A 12,157-nucleotide genomic window follows, 5' to 3' on the forward strand; every position below is an offset into this window, starting at 1 on the left:
GAATACATAACATCAAGATAGAAGTTGAGGGTTGTAACGGGGCTAAGGGTAATGGTTTAACAAAGAAAGGTAAAGTAAAACAAAGGTTCTTAAAGTAATATGAAGCGAAGTAATGAAATTGACACTTAAACTCACTTTTAATGGTAGAAATCAACTTTTAAACACAAGGGAAGATTCATGCAACAACTAGGGTCAAATTCACTCTTTTGGACCCTTCCTTCAATAACCAATGCTTGTGAGATCATTCTCACTTATTTTTCAACTCTTTTTTTTTTTTTTCTTTCTTTTCAACAATTTTTTTTCTTTATTTCATTCTTTGGCCGTGCCCTATTATCTTCCCCCACACTTATTTTCTGCAGTATATTGATCAAAATGAGTTCATTCTAAGTCATGCTTCACTATCCTTTAAGAACAAGGGGTTAACAAAGAAAATAAGCTTGAAAAGGCTCAAAAGGGGTAATCCTACGATACATGTGAAAAGGGATAGGCTTTTTGGCTTTGGCTTGACTAACAACTTCATCTTATTGTATGTTATGCAATCAATATCATGCTTTGAATGAAACGGATATAAGTTCTAGCATTTAGTTCTATCATGATACAATTGCATTCTAAGTAGCAACCAAGCAAGGAATAATGAGATCATGCAACAACTTTAGAAAACAAAGAATCACAGAAAATAACTCTCCAAAGAAAGTAATGGCTCGAGTCTCACAGGGTTGTAGCGTTTGTTTGAGTTCCTTCCTTCAAGCATGTTACAAAAACAAATTTTTCTTTTATGATTGCATGTGAAGTCATACATTATAACCATAACCAAGCATATACCAAGAGTAAATCAAACTTTTCTCTATGTTTATAACTCTTTTTAACCGTCATACAATTACAAACCAAATCCTTATCATTGTGTTGGAAGGTACCCTAAGACACAAACACACAAAAACGACTCAAAACACTCTTTTTAGGCTTTTTTAAAACATGTTTTTTCAAATTTTTATGTGATTTTCGGAGTTATAAAACAAAACACACTAAAACACTCTAAAACAACTTAAAAACACCTTAAAACAGCAAGGAACAACATTAGAAGTTATGGTGGATAAAACCCTACGAATTTGCATCAAAACACTTTAGTTACCCCCCCACACTTAAATCAAACATTGTCCTCAATGTTTTAAGCATAGATTCACACAAAACATAAGTAAACACACAAAAAGTATTTAAACATACTAAACATAGCAGAATGTAATTAACAAAGAGAAGAGTTTAGGGACACAAATCTGGTTATGGAGTGTAAATTCCCTCTTCTCCTTGGTGATTGCATTGAGGCTTTGATCTTTGTGATTCCACAGGCTTACTCTTGAACTGGTTTCCGCCCATCGTTGATTTTCCTTTGTGCTACTCTTGAACACTTTCGAAAATGGCAAACTCATCGAACCTTAGCTTAGATTTGAGTCTTAGCAGCGATCCGGTTGTGCCCCGTCAAGGTAATGTATGGCGCCCTTCTTTTTTATCTTCTAACGGTCTTCTTACAGGTGAAGACTCCGTGATGCAGGACGCCACAACAGCTACAATAGTAGCTAGGAACCTCCTCACTCCAAAAGATAGTAGGCTGCTGTCAGGACGGTCCGATGAGTTGGCCGTTCAAGAGTCCCTCGCACTTAGTGTTCAGTGTGCGAGTGGTGCAAGATTTATACTCACACAAATTAAACCCTCTTTTTGACAATTGTAGTATAAGTATAAGTAGGGATCGTTCTGGACCGGGGATTAGGAGGGATTGTTAATCTCTTGGAAACTGACTTAAAAAACGTAAAAACAATATAAAACACTAAACTAGACTCAAAGAATGCGAAACTAAACGTTAAAACACTAAGACAAACCAAATACTCAAAATGCTTTAAAAACACAAACTAAATTGATTTCTAACTAAATTGAACATTAAAGCAAAAGGGGGATTGATGTTTGACGAAAATTGAAATAACGAAACAAGTTAATAAACTAGACAGAATGTAAATATGAAATTGATGAAATGGAATGAATGGATGCTAGCCAAGGGGTTCATCTCCACACATGCTACACTTGCATAATAAAAAGATTTCCAATTGCATTTCAATAAATTATGAAACTCATCACCCCAAGTTAATTAGGTCCGCTTAAATTAACCGTCAAGTTTTCCTTAAGTTAATGAATTGGATGGGTTAGCGCAACGCAATTCACTACATTCTCCAAAAGTCCTTTACGTGAACAGCACAATAAAGATACAATCAAAGATCATTAAGCATTATGAAAAATATAAGTGTTGACGAGGCATTCGTTACTATGATGAGCATGAAACTCGTGCCAAGAATTCATTTAACGCGATTGTTTATAAGCAACCTCCACTACTTGTGAATATAAGTTCATAACGATTAGGTGAAACTCACTTATATTCTAGCGTCATATTCATGCATGAAAATTAAGCGTGCACTCTCAATAAACATACATAAATAAGTTATCAATCAAACGGTTAAACAAATTGAATCCACAACTTATGAAACGCAATTAGAAGTAATCAAATCAAAATGCAAGCATAAACATTTATTTCGAATCCCCCCCTAGCCAAGGGGGGTTTAGTTCCTCATGGTACAAAACAAAGAGAATCAAAGAAACACCTAAACATTCCAACAACTCAAACTTGAATTGTATGAACGTTTAGGCCCTCTTCTCTTCCATTCCTCATTCGTACAAAACAAAGAGTATTGAAATTAAACATTGAAATCAAAGAAACACCTAAACATTCCAACAACTCAAACTTGAATTGTATGAACGTTTAGGCCCTCTTCTCTTCCTCTTCGTTGTAGCATAAGGTCTAGGGATAGTTGGTTGGGGGGATGGAAGTGTGGAATGGAGTGGGGAGTGATGGAAATGGAAGATGGTTTGGTGTTTGGATTATAAGGGAAGGGGGACTCACGGCAATGAGGGAATGGAAGTGTTTGTGGTGTGTTGTGTATGAAAATGAGATGTCCATGAATGAATGAATGCAAGGGTATTTATAGGAGTAGTGGAGGGAACATATGGCTATGTCATTTGTAGGTGAAGTAAGTGTGTGAGGTTGGTGAAGTAAGTGGAGGTTGTAGGTGAAGTAGGTGGATGTTGTAGGTGAAGTAGGTGGATGTTGTAGGTGAAGTACATGTGTTTAAATGGTTGAAATGTGTAGATGATTATGAGTGATAAGTGATAAGTGTATGATATGTTTAAGTGATAAGTGAATGATTATGATAAGTGATAAATGAATGTATGATATGATAAGTGGTGAATGATATGTGGTGAATGATAAGTGGTAAGTGATATGTGATAAGTGATATGTGGTGTGTGATAAGTGATATGTGATAAGTGATTGAGTGTATGATATGATAAGTGGTGAATGATATGTGATAAGTGATATGTGGTGTATGATATGTGATAGTGTGGAATGTTGGAATGTTATGCACGGCTAAGGATAAAGGAAAGGTTTAAATGTCCTAAAACTAAAGGGAACAAGGTTCCAACACTTTGGTCTTTAATTAGGTCTTCAATTTCGTCCAACACTTTGGCTTCAAGCATAAGCTATCCGTCCTTAGCCCAAAAGTGCTCCAAAAGTCTCCAAAATGCATCTTTTTGCTCCTTTAGCCCTTTGGACCTACAAACACACGAAAATAGCTTAAAGTACTAAAATAACTAAAGAAACATAACGTAAATGCACAAGAACAAGCTATTTAAGTCGCATGAATATGCTCCTATCAAATACCCCCACACTTATCTTTTGCTAGTCCTCGAGCAAAACAAAACAAAAGAACACGAAACTAGACAAAACGAACAAAACACAACCTACATCTTCCAACAATCGTCTCACGGATTTCCAATGCACAAGACAGGTTAAAAATCATTATTCCCATAGATTTTAGTCATCTTCACACTTGAATACATTCTTAATCATAGTCACCACATACTATTTCACAATTAAGCATTTAAAACCATGTTTTGAATGTAGTAACATGCCTTAGAGAATTTGTTCAAATCCTTACAAGATATGCTCTCGTTTTTCACACAGATTTTCTGACTACACACCCTAAACTAGTTATATGTGAGAAGATTGATGTAATCATAAAAACAAACACTCACATATATGTATTTCAAAGGAAGCAATTTCTGGAGTTAATAAGCATGTTTAGATATGATCTCATGAATGGAATGCTACTATTTAGACGCGAGAACCAGTGATACCATAAGCTCATACCAAGTTCAAACTCCACAAATTGAAATACACAACACTCAAGATAGAAGTCAAGGGTTGTAACGGGGCTTGGGGTATGTGGATAACAAAGAAGGGATATGGAAAACAAAGGTTTTTAAAGAAATAGTGAGCAAAGCATTTGAATCAACTTAGAATTCACTTTTGAATGAAAACTCAACTTTTGAACAAAAAGGGAGAATTTAGACAATTTACACCCAGAATTGGTGTTGTGGAACCTTTCTTCAATCACTTATTCTTTCATTTTTTTTCTTTTCTCTTTTTTTTTTTTTTTTTCTTTTCTTTTGAATCTCAAAACATCAACACTTAAACATTCTCTCCCCCACACTTATTTTCTTTCATAATGTAACTCAAAAGGAATTCAATTAAGTCATGCTCACTATCTTTTAAGAACAAGGGTGGGGATTGTCCTAAACTAGGCTAGGTGAGGAAAATGTGGGTAAACAAAGAATAAAGGCTAAACAAGGCTCAACGGGGTTAAAACTTACAACATATACGAAGTATGGGAAGTAAGGCTATTTGGCTATGGTGGTGGTCACTACACAACTTCTTCTTGAATATGTGTTATGCAAATCAATAACATGCTTTGAATGAAATGGGCATGAGTTCTAGCATTTGGAACTATATGATGAAATGCCTTCTAAGTAGTAACCAAGCAAAGAATAATGAGATCATGCAACGACTTTAGAAAACAAGAAATCACAGATTATACTCTCCAAAGAACGTTATAGGCTCAAGTCTCTCAGGGTTGTAGCATTTGTTTGAGTTCCTTCCTTCAAGCATGTTACAAAAACGAATTTTTTTCTTTTATGATTGCATGTGAAGTCATACATTATAACCATAACCAAGCATATACCAAGAGTAAATCAAACTTTTCTCTATGTTTATAACTCTTTCTAACCGTCATGCAATTATAAACCAAATCCTTATCATTGTGTTGGAAGGTACCCTAAGACACAAACACACAAAAACGACTCTTAAAACAACTCTTTTTGGGTTTTTCAAAACAATTTTTCAAATTTTTATGGGATTTTCGAATTATAAAACAAAACACACAAAACACTCTAAAACAACTTAAAAACACCTTAAAACAGCAAGGAACAACATTTGAAGTTATGGGTGATAAAATCCCACGAATTTGCATTAAATATACTTAGTTACCCCCCCCCCCCCCCCATACTTAAATCAAACATTGTCCTCAATGTTTTAAGCATATGGTTCACACAAAACATAAGTAAACACACAAAAAGCAACTAAACATACTAAACATGGCAGAATGTAATTAACAAAGAGAAGAGTTTAGGGACACAAATCTGGTTATGGAGTGTAAATTCCCTCTTCTCCTTGGTGATTGTATTGAGGCATGATCTTGGTGATTCCACAGGCTTACTCTTGAACTGGTTTCCGCCCATCATTGATTTTCCTTTGTGCTACTCTTGAACTGGGCAGCAGGATTCCCTTTAGTGTCTCCCCCGAAGGTCTGAGCTTCCTCCTGTTATCTGTTTCTTTGTTCAATCTTTGCAGGAGTGGTCCCTTCTCTGGAAGTGTATCAACCGTTGAAGATGACTACTCGAGAGCAACGCTAGGTAAGCAATCAGGAATAGATTCCAGGCAGTTGGCTCCAGATCGGTAGACTGACTCCAAGTGCCGGCTGATTGCTTCTTTTACTTTGCCATGCAAGTAAGAACAAGAACAAAGAAAAAGACAGGGAAAGAGCATGATATGAGATATTTTTGCTTTTGACCTTGATGATATGAGATACCTTTGCTTTGAAGAAGCGGTGAGTGAATCAGCATATGCTTCAATCCGCCGTTTTCTCCTGGGTCATATGTACTCCAGGCATCTGGTATCATCTTTGGGGAAGAAGAAAGAATTGAGTATTTCGAAAGGCTTTGCTGGGAGTGCGCCCTCAGAGGTGAGGGAGAGTTGGGCATTTTCTTCAGGTTTGCCCTGCCATAAAAGACAAAGGTCGACATATATAGAGATAATATCAAGTGGTGGTACTTTTTACCCTTGTCGACAAACGTTTTGATCCCGCAAATCCGGCTTTTTGAAATAGTGGCGCCTCTTTGATCTTTGAATACACCTCTTCGATTTCTGAGCAGGCGCCCCTTCGATTTCTGAACGACGCCCATTCGCTTTCTGAACGACACGTGGTAGTGCAGATGCGGCTCCTTTTGACAAAGCTGCACACGTCTTCTGAAAAGCAGAGAAAGCGTCGCCGAACTTTGCGCTTGTCGGCTAAAGATGTGTAGTTGCGATGATGGCCTCCACGTGTTTTCAGCTTTGTCAGAAATCTTTTGACAAAGTTGAACGCGTCTTCTGAAAAGCCGAGAACGCGTCGCCTAAATTACGCCGGAAATTCCGGCTTCTTGAATCGGTGGACGCGTCGCCTTGGCTTTTATAGAGCTATCGATCACCACAACAAACACACTCTGAAGAATTCCCATTCTTGAAAATCGACTCCGGCCCTTTGAGAATTAACTCCATCCGCCCCTCTCTTTGAACACTTTTGAAAAATGGCAAACCCATCGAACCTTAGCTTGGAATTGAGCCTTAGCAGTGATACGGGCGCGCCGCGTCAAGGTAACGTATGGCGCCCTTCTTTCTTATCTTCTAACGGTCCTCTCACAGGTGAAGACTCCGTGATGCAGGACGCCACAACAGCTACAATAGTAGCTAGGAACCTCCTCACTCCAAAAGATAGTAGGCTGCTGTCAGGACGGTCCGATGAGTTGGCCGTTCAAGAGTCCCTCGCACTTAGTGTTCAGTGTGCGAGTTCTGTGTCCAACATGGGCCAACGCCTGCTTGCCCGCTCCCGTCAGGTGGAATCATTGATGGCAGAGGTGGAAAGTCTTAAGCAGGAGATCAAACTGCTTAAGCATGAGAATAGAAGTTTGCACGTGCTTGCCAACAACTATTCAACGGGCATGAAGAGGAAGCTTGATGAACTGCAAGAGTCTGAAGGTCGGATTCAAAGTGACCGTCAAAGGTTTTCGTCTTTCCTCCAGAGGCACCTTTTTCCTGGATCATCCAGCGTTTGGCCAAGTATTGAGGCCTCGAATGCTCTATCTTCGATGCCTCTAGCTCCGATGCCTTCCGCTCCTATGTCTTCTGCCCCGATGCCTTCCGTCTCGATGCCTTCCGCTTCAAGAGTTTTGCCACGTAGTGGGTCTTTAAGTAAACAACCTTTGTGAAGCCTCGCCACTTTTATTATTATTATTTTTTTTTTTTTTTTTTTTTTTTTCAAAAATGCATTGGGTTGCCTCCCAAGTAGCGCTTTCTTTTATGTCTTGCAGCCGGACGAAGAACCCAATCACTCCAGGATACGTTCACGAATCGGATGAGAACTCCGAGTCATAAACTAGTACCTAGAACAAGAAACAAAATAACATAAGAATCTGGAATAAAATAAAAACAAACGAAAATAAAACAATCCAAGGGATTAGCAAATTTTCTAATCCCCGGCAACGGCGCCAAAATTTGGTGCGAGATTTATACGCACACAAATTAAACCCTCTTTTTGACAATTGTAGTATAAGTATAAGTAGGGATCGTTCTGGACCGGGGATTAGGAGGGATTGTTAATCTCTTGGAAACTGACTTAAAAAACGTAAAAACAATATAAAACACTAAACTAGACTCAAAGAATGTGAAACTAAACGTTAAAACACTAAGACAAACCAAATACTCAAAATGCTTTAAAAACACAAACTAAATTGATTTCTAACTAAATTGAACATTAAAGCAAAAGGGGGATTGATGTTTTACGAAAATTGAAATAACGAAACAAGTTAATAAACTAGACAGAATGTAAATATGAAATTGATGAAATGGAATGAATGGATGCTAGCCAAGGGGTTCATCTCCACACATGCTACACTTGCATAATAAAAAGATTTCCAATTGCATTTCAATAAATTATGAAACTCATCACCCCAAGTTAATTAGGTCCGCTTAAATTAACCGTCAAGTTTTCCTTAAGTTAATGAATTGGATGGGTTAGCGCAACGCAATTCACTACATTCTCCAAAAGTCCTTTACGTGAACAGCACAATAAAGATACAATCAAAGATCATTAAGCATTATGAAAACTATAAGTGTTGACGAGGCATTCGTTACTATGATGAGCATGAAACTCGTGCCAAGAATTCATTTAACGTGATTGTTTATAAGCAACCTCCACTACTTGTGAATATAAGTTCATAACGATTAGGTGAAACTCACTTATATTCTAGCGTCATATTCATGCATGAAAATTAAGCGTGCACTCTCAATAAACATACATAAATAAGTTATCAATCAAACGGTTAAACAAATTGAATCCACAACTTATGAAACGCAATTAGAAGTAATCAAATCAAAATGCAAGCATAAACATTTATTTCGAATCCCCCCCTAGCCAAGGGGGGTTTAGTTCCTCATGGTACAAAACAAAGAGAATCAAAGAAACACCTAAACATTCCAACAACTCAAACTTGAATTGTATGAACGTTTAGGCCCTCTTCTCTTCCATTCCTCATTCGTACAAAACAAAGAGTATTGAAATTAAACATTGAAATCAAAGAAACACCTAAACATTCCAACAACTCAAACTTGAATTGTATGAACGTTTAGGCCCTCTTCTCTTCCTCTTCGTTGTAGCATAAGGTCTAGGGATAGTTGGTTGGGGGGATGGAAGTGTGGAATGGAGTGGGGAGTGATGGAAATGGAAGATGGTTTGGTGTTTGGATTATAAGGGAAGGGGGACTCACGGCAATGAGGGAATGGAAGTGTTTGTGGTGTGTTGTGTATGAAAATGAGATGTCCATGAATGAATGAATGCAAGGGTATTTATAGGAGTAGTGGAGGGAACATATGGCTATGTCATTTGTAGGTGAAGTAAGTGTGTGAGGTTGGTGAAGTAAGTGGAGGTTGTAGGTGAAGTAGGTGGATGTTGTAGGTGAAGTAGGTGGATGTTGTAGGTGAAGTACATGTGTTTAAATGGTTGAAATGTGTAGATGATTATGAGTGATAAGTGATAAGTGTATGATATGTTTAAGTGATAAGTGAATGATTATGATAAGTGATAAATGAATGTATGATATGATAAGTGGTGAATGATATGTGGTGAATGATAAGTGGTAAGTGATATGTGATAAGTGATATGTGGTGTGTGATAAGTGATATGTGATAAGTGATTGAGTGTATGATATGATAAGTGGTGAATGATATGTGATAAGTGATATGTGGTGTATGATATGTGATAGTGTGGAATGTTGGAATGTTATGCACGGCTAAGGATAAAGGAAAGGTTTAAATGTCCTAAAACTAAAGGGAACAAGGTTCCAACACTTTGGTCTTTAATTAGGTCTTCAATTTCGTCCAACACTTTGGCTTCAAGCATAAGCTATCCGTCCTTAGCCCAAAAGTGCTCCAAAAGTCTCCAAAATGCATCTTTTTGCTCCTTTAGCCCTTTGGACCTACAAACACACGAAAATAGCTTAAAGTACTAAAATAACTAAAGAAACATAACGTAAATGCAAGAGAACAAGCTATTTAAGTCGCATGAATATGCTCCTATCACCCGCTCCACCACCGTAGCACGATATTGTCCGCTTTGGGCCCCGACCACGCCCTCACGGTTTTGTTTTTGGGAACTCACACGAGAACTTCCCGATGGGTCACCCATCCTGGGAATGCTCTCGCGCGCTACTCGCTTAACTTCGGAGTTCCCATGGAATCCGAAGCCAGTGAGCTCCCAAAAGGCCTCGTGCTAGGTAGGGATGGAAATATACATTTAAGGATCACTCCCCTGGGCGATGTGGGATGTCACAATTATGCAAATGTTGAAGGGCAGGTTGTGGAAGACATCACTCTCCATGCCGTGGGCTCTAATTGAGGATAAGAAGAATGTTCGTCCGGCTGCACGACGTTAAAGCAAGCACTTCTTGGGAGGCAACCCATGCATTCAACTAGAGAGGATTTGGGCAATTCACCAATTCATGCCACAAAATCATATTTGCGTTCCTCATCTCTATCTCTTTATTGTTTTTATTTAGTCATGTTAGTTAGTTTATAATGTTCGTTTGAATGTGAGTCTTTGTTTGAAACATTGAGGACAATGTTTGATTTAAGTGTGGGGGGGGTAAACAAGTTGTTTTTGCATGATTTTCGTGGGATTTTATCACCTATCACTTATGATGTTGTTTCTCACTGTTTTTAAGTGTTTTGAAGTGTTTTCATGTCTTTTGTTTAGAAAATCCGAAAATTAAAAAAAAAATTTACAAAACATTTTTGAAAAACCCAAAAAGAGTTGTTTTAAAGATGTTTTTGTGTGTTTGTTTGTGTCTTAGGTTACCTTCCAACACAATGATGAGGATTTGGTTTTTAATTGCATGACTATTAAAGAATGTTGTAAACATGGCTGGAAGTTGATTTATGCTTGGTTATGGTTATAGCTTATGAATTCACATGTAATTACAAAGAGAAAATCAGTTTTTGTAACATGCTTAAAGGAAGGAACTCAAACTAAAGCTACATCCTTGAGAGACTTGAGCCTATAACGTTCTTTGGAGAGTATAATCTGTGATTTCTTGTTTTCTAAAGTCGTTGCACGATCTCATCATTCTTTGCTTGGTTGCTACTTGGAATGCATTTCATTATAGTTCCAAATACTAGAACTCATGCCCATTTCATTCAAAGCATGATATTGATTGCATAACATACAATAAGATGACGTTTATAGTCAAGCCAAAGCCAAAAAGCCTATCCCTTTTCATATGTATTGTAGGATTACCCCTTTTGAGCCTTTTCAATGCCTATTTTCTTTGTTAGCCACACCATCCTTACCTAGCCTAGATTAGGACTTTCCATACCTTTGTTCTTAAAGGATAGTGAAGTACGACTTAGAATGAACTTCTTTTGATGAACATATTGCAGAAAACAAGTGTGGGGGAAGGTAATAGGGCACGGCAAAGAAAGAAAATAGAGAAAAAAATTCGTGGAAAAATAAAAAGAAAATAGAAAAGTGTTGAAAAGAAAGAAAAAGAGTTGAAAAATAAGTGAGAATGAACTCACAAGTGTTGGTTGTTGAAGAAAGGGTCCAAAAGTTTGAATTTGACCCTAATTGTTGCATGAATCTTCCCTTGTGTTTAAAAGTTAATTTCTGCCATCAAAAGTGAGTTTAAGTGTCAATTTCATTACTTTGTTTCCTATTGCTTTAAGAACCTTTGTTTTTCTTTACCTTTCTTTGTTAGCCAATACCCTTAGCCTCGTTACAACCCTCAACTTCTATCTTGATGTTATGTGTTCAATATGTGGAGTTTGAATTTGGTATGAGCATATGGAATCACTGCTTCTTGTTCTAAGTAGTAGCATTCCATTCATGAGATCATATACATGTCATTGTCGTAAATCCAGAAAATGCTTTCTTTGATATAACATATGTGAGTGTTAGTCTTCATGTTTAAATCAATCTTCTCACATATACTTAGTGTAGGGTGTGTAGTTAGAAAATCTGTGTGCAAATAGAGAGCATTCTAGTGAGGAATTGAGGGAATTCTCTAAGGCATGTTACTACATTCAAAATGTTGTTTTAATTGATTAAATGTGACTAGTAAGTGGTAACTATGATTAAGTGTTTGCTCAAGTGCAAAGAAAGCTAAAAACCGTGGGAATGATGTTCTTTAATGTGTAATGTTCGTTGGAAATCCCTAAGGTATATGTTGGAAGGTCTAGAGTGTGTTTTGTTTAGTTTTGTTAGTTTTGTTTTGCTCGAGGACTAGCAAAAGCTAAGTGTGGGGGAATTTGATAGGAGCATATTTAGGCGACTTAGTTAGCTTGTTTTCGTACATTTATGTTGTTAGTTCATAGTTATTTTAGTAGTTTAAGCCATTTTCGTGTGTTTTTAGGTTC

The sequence above is a fragment of the Pyrus communis genome, chromosome 3 (genome assembly GCF_041283825.1).
Source record: "Pyrus communis isolate YQ-2024b chromosome 3, ASM4128382v1, whole genome shotgun sequence".
Lineage (NCBI taxonomy): Eukaryota > Viridiplantae > Streptophyta > Magnoliopsida > Rosales > Rosaceae > Pyrus > Pyrus communis.